Source organism: Anomaloglossus baeobatrachus, chromosome 7 (assembly GCF_048569485.1).
Source record: "Anomaloglossus baeobatrachus isolate aAnoBae1 chromosome 7, aAnoBae1.hap1, whole genome shotgun sequence".
Lineage (NCBI taxonomy): Eukaryota > Metazoa > Chordata > Amphibia > Anura > Aromobatidae > Anomaloglossus > Anomaloglossus baeobatrachus.
In genome coordinates, this window is record NC_134359.1 from 117,977,628 (window position 1) to 117,983,627 (window position 6,000).

Below are 6,000 nucleotides of genomic sequence, written 5' to 3' on the forward strand. Positions count from 1 at the left end.
TCAGCTGTGTATCCACCAGACCTCTGCACAACACAACTGATGGTCCCAACCCCATTTATAAGGTAAGAAATCCCACTTATTAAACCTGACAGGGCACACCTGTGAAGTGAAAACCATTTTCGGTGACTACCTCTTGAAGATCATCAAGAGAATGCCAAGAGTGCGCAAAGCAGTAATCAAAGCAAAAGGTGGCTACTTTGAAGAACCTAGAATATAAGACATATTTTCAGCTGTTTCAAGCTTTTTTGTTAAGTATTTCATTCCACATGTGTTAATTCATAGTTTTGATGCCTTCAATGTGAATCTACAATTTTCAGAGTCATGAAAATAAAGAAAACTCCTTAAATGAGGTGTGTCCAAACTTTTGGTCTGTTTTGTATATATATATATATATATATATATATATATGTAAAATAAATAAATAAAGATGGGCAACTTGAGTGGGGGTTACAAATATAAATATACACAGGAGCTGCATATTCAAGGTAGAGAGGTGTGTGTGTGTGTGTGTGTGTGTGTGTTATATTCAGATGAGCAGTGTGTGGGGGGGTTATTATACAGAGGAGCAGTGTGTGGGATAGATATTATACAAAATGACATTGTGGGGGTATGTTATACAGAGGGGCAGTGTGTGTGGGGGATATTATACATGAGTCAGTGTGAGAGAGGGGCGTTAGAGGGTGTATTATGGAGGGGGATGGTGTGATGGGTGTGTTATTATTTTTCTGAGGGAAATACTTCATTTTCTGGAACAACTTCGAGGGTGGTAACACTTTTGGCCATGACTGTGTGTGCGTAGATACAGTATATATAGATATATATATATACACACACATTTTTCCAAGAATGGCGGTAAGAGTGTGGAAGGTTTGTGGGGTGGAGGCGGAGTTGGGGTGGAGTCTAGGCAGAGTTTCAAAGGGGGCCCAAAAGTTTCTGAAATTCCTAGTGGCGGTCCTGTTTCACATCAATCAAAGCTAGAGGATGGCAATTAGCAGTAGAGAGGAGGGTCAGACGCCGCAGCAATGACGCCCATCGGACCAGACCATCCGGATTCGCATAGAGCGCAGGAGCAATTCAAAAGATTTTTTGTGATTAGGGTGTATAAATCGAACAAGTACAATCCAATAGAAAAAGGGATCACACTCAGACAGTGCAGATCTACATTTTTTCTCAGCTGTATTTGGCATGCTGCGATTTGACTCCAAAATGGGTACAATTGGTCATTTTAATAAAACGTATGTGACACATTCCCTTAAAAAAAAAAAAAAAATTATACCTAAAAAGAGTATTGAATATTTTAAGAAAATGTTAATAGGTTAGAGTAAAGAAGGGCCCTACCAAAAGGGTGTACCTTGTTATGGTGGCAGGCTGAAAAAATGTTTTGGCCAAAACAAAAGTTGGTGGCTATATCTATGATATGGTGTTTGATGGGAACTGTTAATGTGTAATTGGTGAGGACATGGTGCAGAAGTGGAGTTTTACCAAGAGTGGCAATGGGAATGTGGAAGGTTCGAGGGGTAGAGGTGAAGCTGGGGTGGAGTCTCAAGGTGGCCTGAAAATTTTGCCAGTATGGGGCCCTGAAATTCCTAGCGGCAGCCTTGTGTACATTCTTATGACAGGCCTGATGATCAACTGGAGCGATGCCATGAAAAGCTTGTGAGGGAGAGCTCTGAACTGGTCCTATAGCACCCAGCCAGCTGTTCAAACTGTCTTCTCAGAAACACCGTAGTGTATCAGAGAAAAACATTCCTGGGTGCAAGTGTACAGTCAGCCTGATTCATGCTGCCTGTGGTTTGCCTTTATGACTTAAGTGACAGATTCCCTGTAACATAAGCATAAGACATCTGCAGCTTGTATTGAGCAATGAGAGATCTCAGCAGGGAGGAGGGACACTGAGAAGCTGTCAAGTGACTATGTAGGAGGAGATACATCAGAAGGGAGATGAGACACTAAGAAGTTAGGTGGGTGGAGATTGACATTACGCCTTTCAGAAAGGATTCTACAGCTATTCTGACATGGATTATCAAAGTAAATACACCAGTCTCATCAGGTCTAGGAAATAAAAAAGCAGATCTGTAACAAATTTCTGCATACATTAACATTTAAAGGGAATCTGTTGGCACATTTTTTAGATGAAAATTTAGGAAAGCAAGATGTAAGGGTTTTTAAACACTGAGTTCAGCAATGTGTCCCTTATCACACTGTGTGCTGTTTTTTACTTACACTGAAGGATTTATCATCAGGTGACTATCGCTGAGGGACTACAGCTCATGTGATACCTGGTCCGACCACGCTCCTCTTCTGATTAGCAACTCACTGTTAATATACATTGTTCACACAAAGCTGTGGTGTGGGTGGGGTTATCTTTCTAAACTCTGCTACATCTAAAACCTCTGATTGTATCAAAACTGCTGCACCCAGTAAATTAAATGATACACTGACAAGCAAAAGGGTAACAATGTTTTGAGCTTTTCAACTTCAGGCTCTATATCTCACCATCCACCATCCATCAGGCTTGGAGCTTAAGACTACCCACATTTTATAGACAATCATCTTGGCTATCTCATACATAAATTTGATTTTCTTCAGCGCTCTATTGGGAGACCCAGACGATTGGGGTATAGCTACTGCCCTCCGGAGGCCACACAAAGCACTACACTAAAAAGTGCAAGGCCCCTCCCCCTCTGGCTATACCCCCCCGTGGTATCACGGGTTCTCCAGTTTTAGCTTTGTGTGCGAAGGAGGTCAGACATCCACGCATAGCTCCACAGATTTTAGTCAGCAGTAGCTGCTGACTATTTCGGATGGAAGAAAAGAGGGCCCATATAGGGCCCCCAGCATGCTCCCTTCTCACCCCTGGATGGTGTTGTAAGGTTGAGGTACCTATTGCTGGTACGGAGGCTGGAGCCCACATGCTGCTTTCCTTCCACATCCCCCTGAGGGGCTCTGAGGAAGTGGGATCCTGCCGGCCTCAAAGCTCTGACGCCGGGCTCCATCCACAGACCCATTTGAACCTGCTGGATACGGAGCTGGAGTACCGTTCAGGGACATGGCCCTGCACCATTACAGGTACTCTGTGTCCCCGTACACACAGGCACAGCACACTCCAGACTTGCTGGGTGTGCTAGTGCGCCGGGGACAGTAATGGGTTACAGTCACTGCAGCTTTGCTGAGTGACTTTGTGTTTTGGGAACTACCGCGCCGGACGCTCCGGGAGCGGTGGCGCGGCTGGGACTTGTAGTTCGCCGGGGACTGGGCGCCGACCGCGCTTTTACGGCGGCGGCGCTTATAACTCCAGTCCCCGGCTTCTGCGGCCTAGTGCCGCTTCGTTCCCGCCCCCTCCCTGTCACTCAGGGAAGGGGACAGGCGCTGAGCAATCAGCAGCGCCGAGGGCTGGAGCCTTTTTACATGCTCCAGCCCTCTCACTGCACTCTGTCGGACGCCGGATTCCCGCTCTGCCTTGGGGGCACGCCCACGGCCCGCCCCTACTCACACGAGCTGGGGAAGAAGCCGGCAGCCATTACTGCAGAGCTCGGGGCACCAAGGCAGGACGGTGGCGATCATACACCCGCTTATAGGCGGGCGGTAAGAGGCACACATAGTGCTGACCACGATATAACTGCAGTGTATACATGTGTTGTTTTTAACTACATAGGTCGCTATATGCCCGCTTGGGGAGCGACACATCAGCAGCAGGAAAGCAGGTGTGCTAAAGCACAGGCTTTCTAGGCTGCTTGTTTTGCACGACTGAGGTGTTCATTTGTGTTTATGCTGATATGCTATACATTGCACTGTACAGTCGCTAGTCTTAGCTATATTCTTCTGGAATGGCTAGACTACAGCAGCAGAAAACCAAGGGTGCTGGGGCACAGGTTTTTTTCTATGCTGCTTGTATTGCATGGGCTGCAGTGTGCATTTGTACTTGTGCTTGTATGCTATACATTGCACTGTATGGTCACTCTTCTGGGCTATATTCCCCTAGATGACCAGTCTACAGCAGCAGAAGAGCAGAGGTGCCAGGGCACAGGCTTCTATGCTGCTTGGATTGCATGTGCTGCAGTGTTCATTTGTACTTGTGCTTGTATGCTATACATTGCACTGTAGGGTCACTCTTCTGGGCTATATTCCCCTAGATGACTAGTATACAGCAGCAGAAGAGCAGGGGTGCCAGGGCACAGGCTTCTATGCTGCTTGTATTGCTTGTGCTGCAGTGGTCATTTGTACTTTATGCCTGTATGCTATACATTGCAATGTACGGTCACCAATCTTGGCTATATACTTCTAGATAGCTAGTCGGCAGCGGCAAAAAAGCAACACAGATTTCAGTGCTGTTTTTACTACATGGGATGCTGTTCATGACACCGTCCCATTGTGTGCATGCTCCCCTGTAGCACGTCGTCTGCCGGGGTCTCTAGCACTTCGTCTGCCGGGGCTCTACTAGTTGTGGCCAAAGAAACCTCCTGTCAACCCTGTCCATGGACAGGGACGGAGTAGTCATAATATAGAGACTTGCACCCATGGGCAATCTACTTGACCAAAAGGCAGCTCTTCAGGGCTTTGATACTGACATCGCTCTCAATCCGGATACACCGGATGGTAACGCCATACGGAATGATCCTATAGCGTCCATCAATGGAAGGTTGGATCTTTCTCCCTCAGCTCCCCCAGTGGAGATAGGAGACGAACAGGAGAAGTTCCTTTTCAGTGTCTCACGCAGATATTGAGTATTTTTCTGGCCACGCTGACTTCAGAGAAGCAGTCCAGGAACACCACGCTTACCAGATAAGCGTCTTCTCCAAACGTTTTTAGGATACACGTTATCCCTTTTTTCCCCTGACGTGGTCAGCGCTGGACCCAGGGTCCAAAGGTGGATTCTCCAATCTCCAGGCTTGCATATAGAGCCATAGTTGCACTGGAGATGGGGCTTCACTTCAAGATGCCATTCACAGACAGATGGACTCTGGTTGAAATCTGTCTAGGAGGCTATCGGCGTGTCGGTTGCTCCGGCATCCACAGCCGTATTGGCAACCTAACCTTTTCTGCTGTTCTTGCGCAGCTGACCTTGAGCAGGGACATCTGTACCGCAGAGGCGTCCGTAACCCCGCAATGTCTGCACTGCGACTTACCCTGTTAATGCTGTCCTAAAAGTACAGTCGAGGTTTCGGTCCTTCCCAAGCTCCGGCAGGTCCCAATTGTCCTCGTGCAAAAGGGCTACAAAACCTCAGACGGGCTCAGATTCCGGCCGGGCTCAATCTCGCCCAAGGAAGGCAGTCGGAGGAACCGCTACCAAGGCGGTCTCCTCAGGACTCTCAGCTCTCTCTCTCTCTCTCTCCGCATCCGCGGTTGATGGCAGACTCCCCCGCCTTTGGCGACATTTAGCTGCCACAGGTCACAGACCGGTGGGTGACGGACATTGTGCTCACGTGCACAGGACAGTGTTCTGTTCTCGTCCTCCGACTCCATTCTTCAGAACGGCCCCACCTCTCCACCGAGCAGATGCCCTGCTGCAGGCGGTGGACGCTCTAAGAGCAGAAGGAGTGGTGATCCCTGTCCCCCCTCAGGAACGAGGGCGAGGGTTTGTACTCCAATCTCTTTGTGGCTCCAAAAATGGACGGTTCCTTCCGTCCTGTTCTGGTTCTGAAACTGCTCAACGAGCATGCGAACGCCAGGCGGTTCCGGATGGGATCCCTCCGATCCGTCATTGCTCAATGTCTCGAGGAGACTTCCTTGCCTCAACAGACATCAAAGATGCCTATCTCCACGTGCCAATTGCTACGGAGCACCAACGTTTTCTACGTTTTGTGATAGGAGACGAACATCTTCTGTTCGTAGCTCTGCCATTCAGTCTGGCGACAGCCCCACGGGTGGGCACCAAGGTCATGGCAGCAGTGGTAGCAGTCTTGCACTCTCACGGACACCCGGTGATTCCGTACTTGGACGATCTACTCGTCAAAGCAACCTCCCTCGAGGCATGCCAACGCAGCCTGAATGTTACGCTGG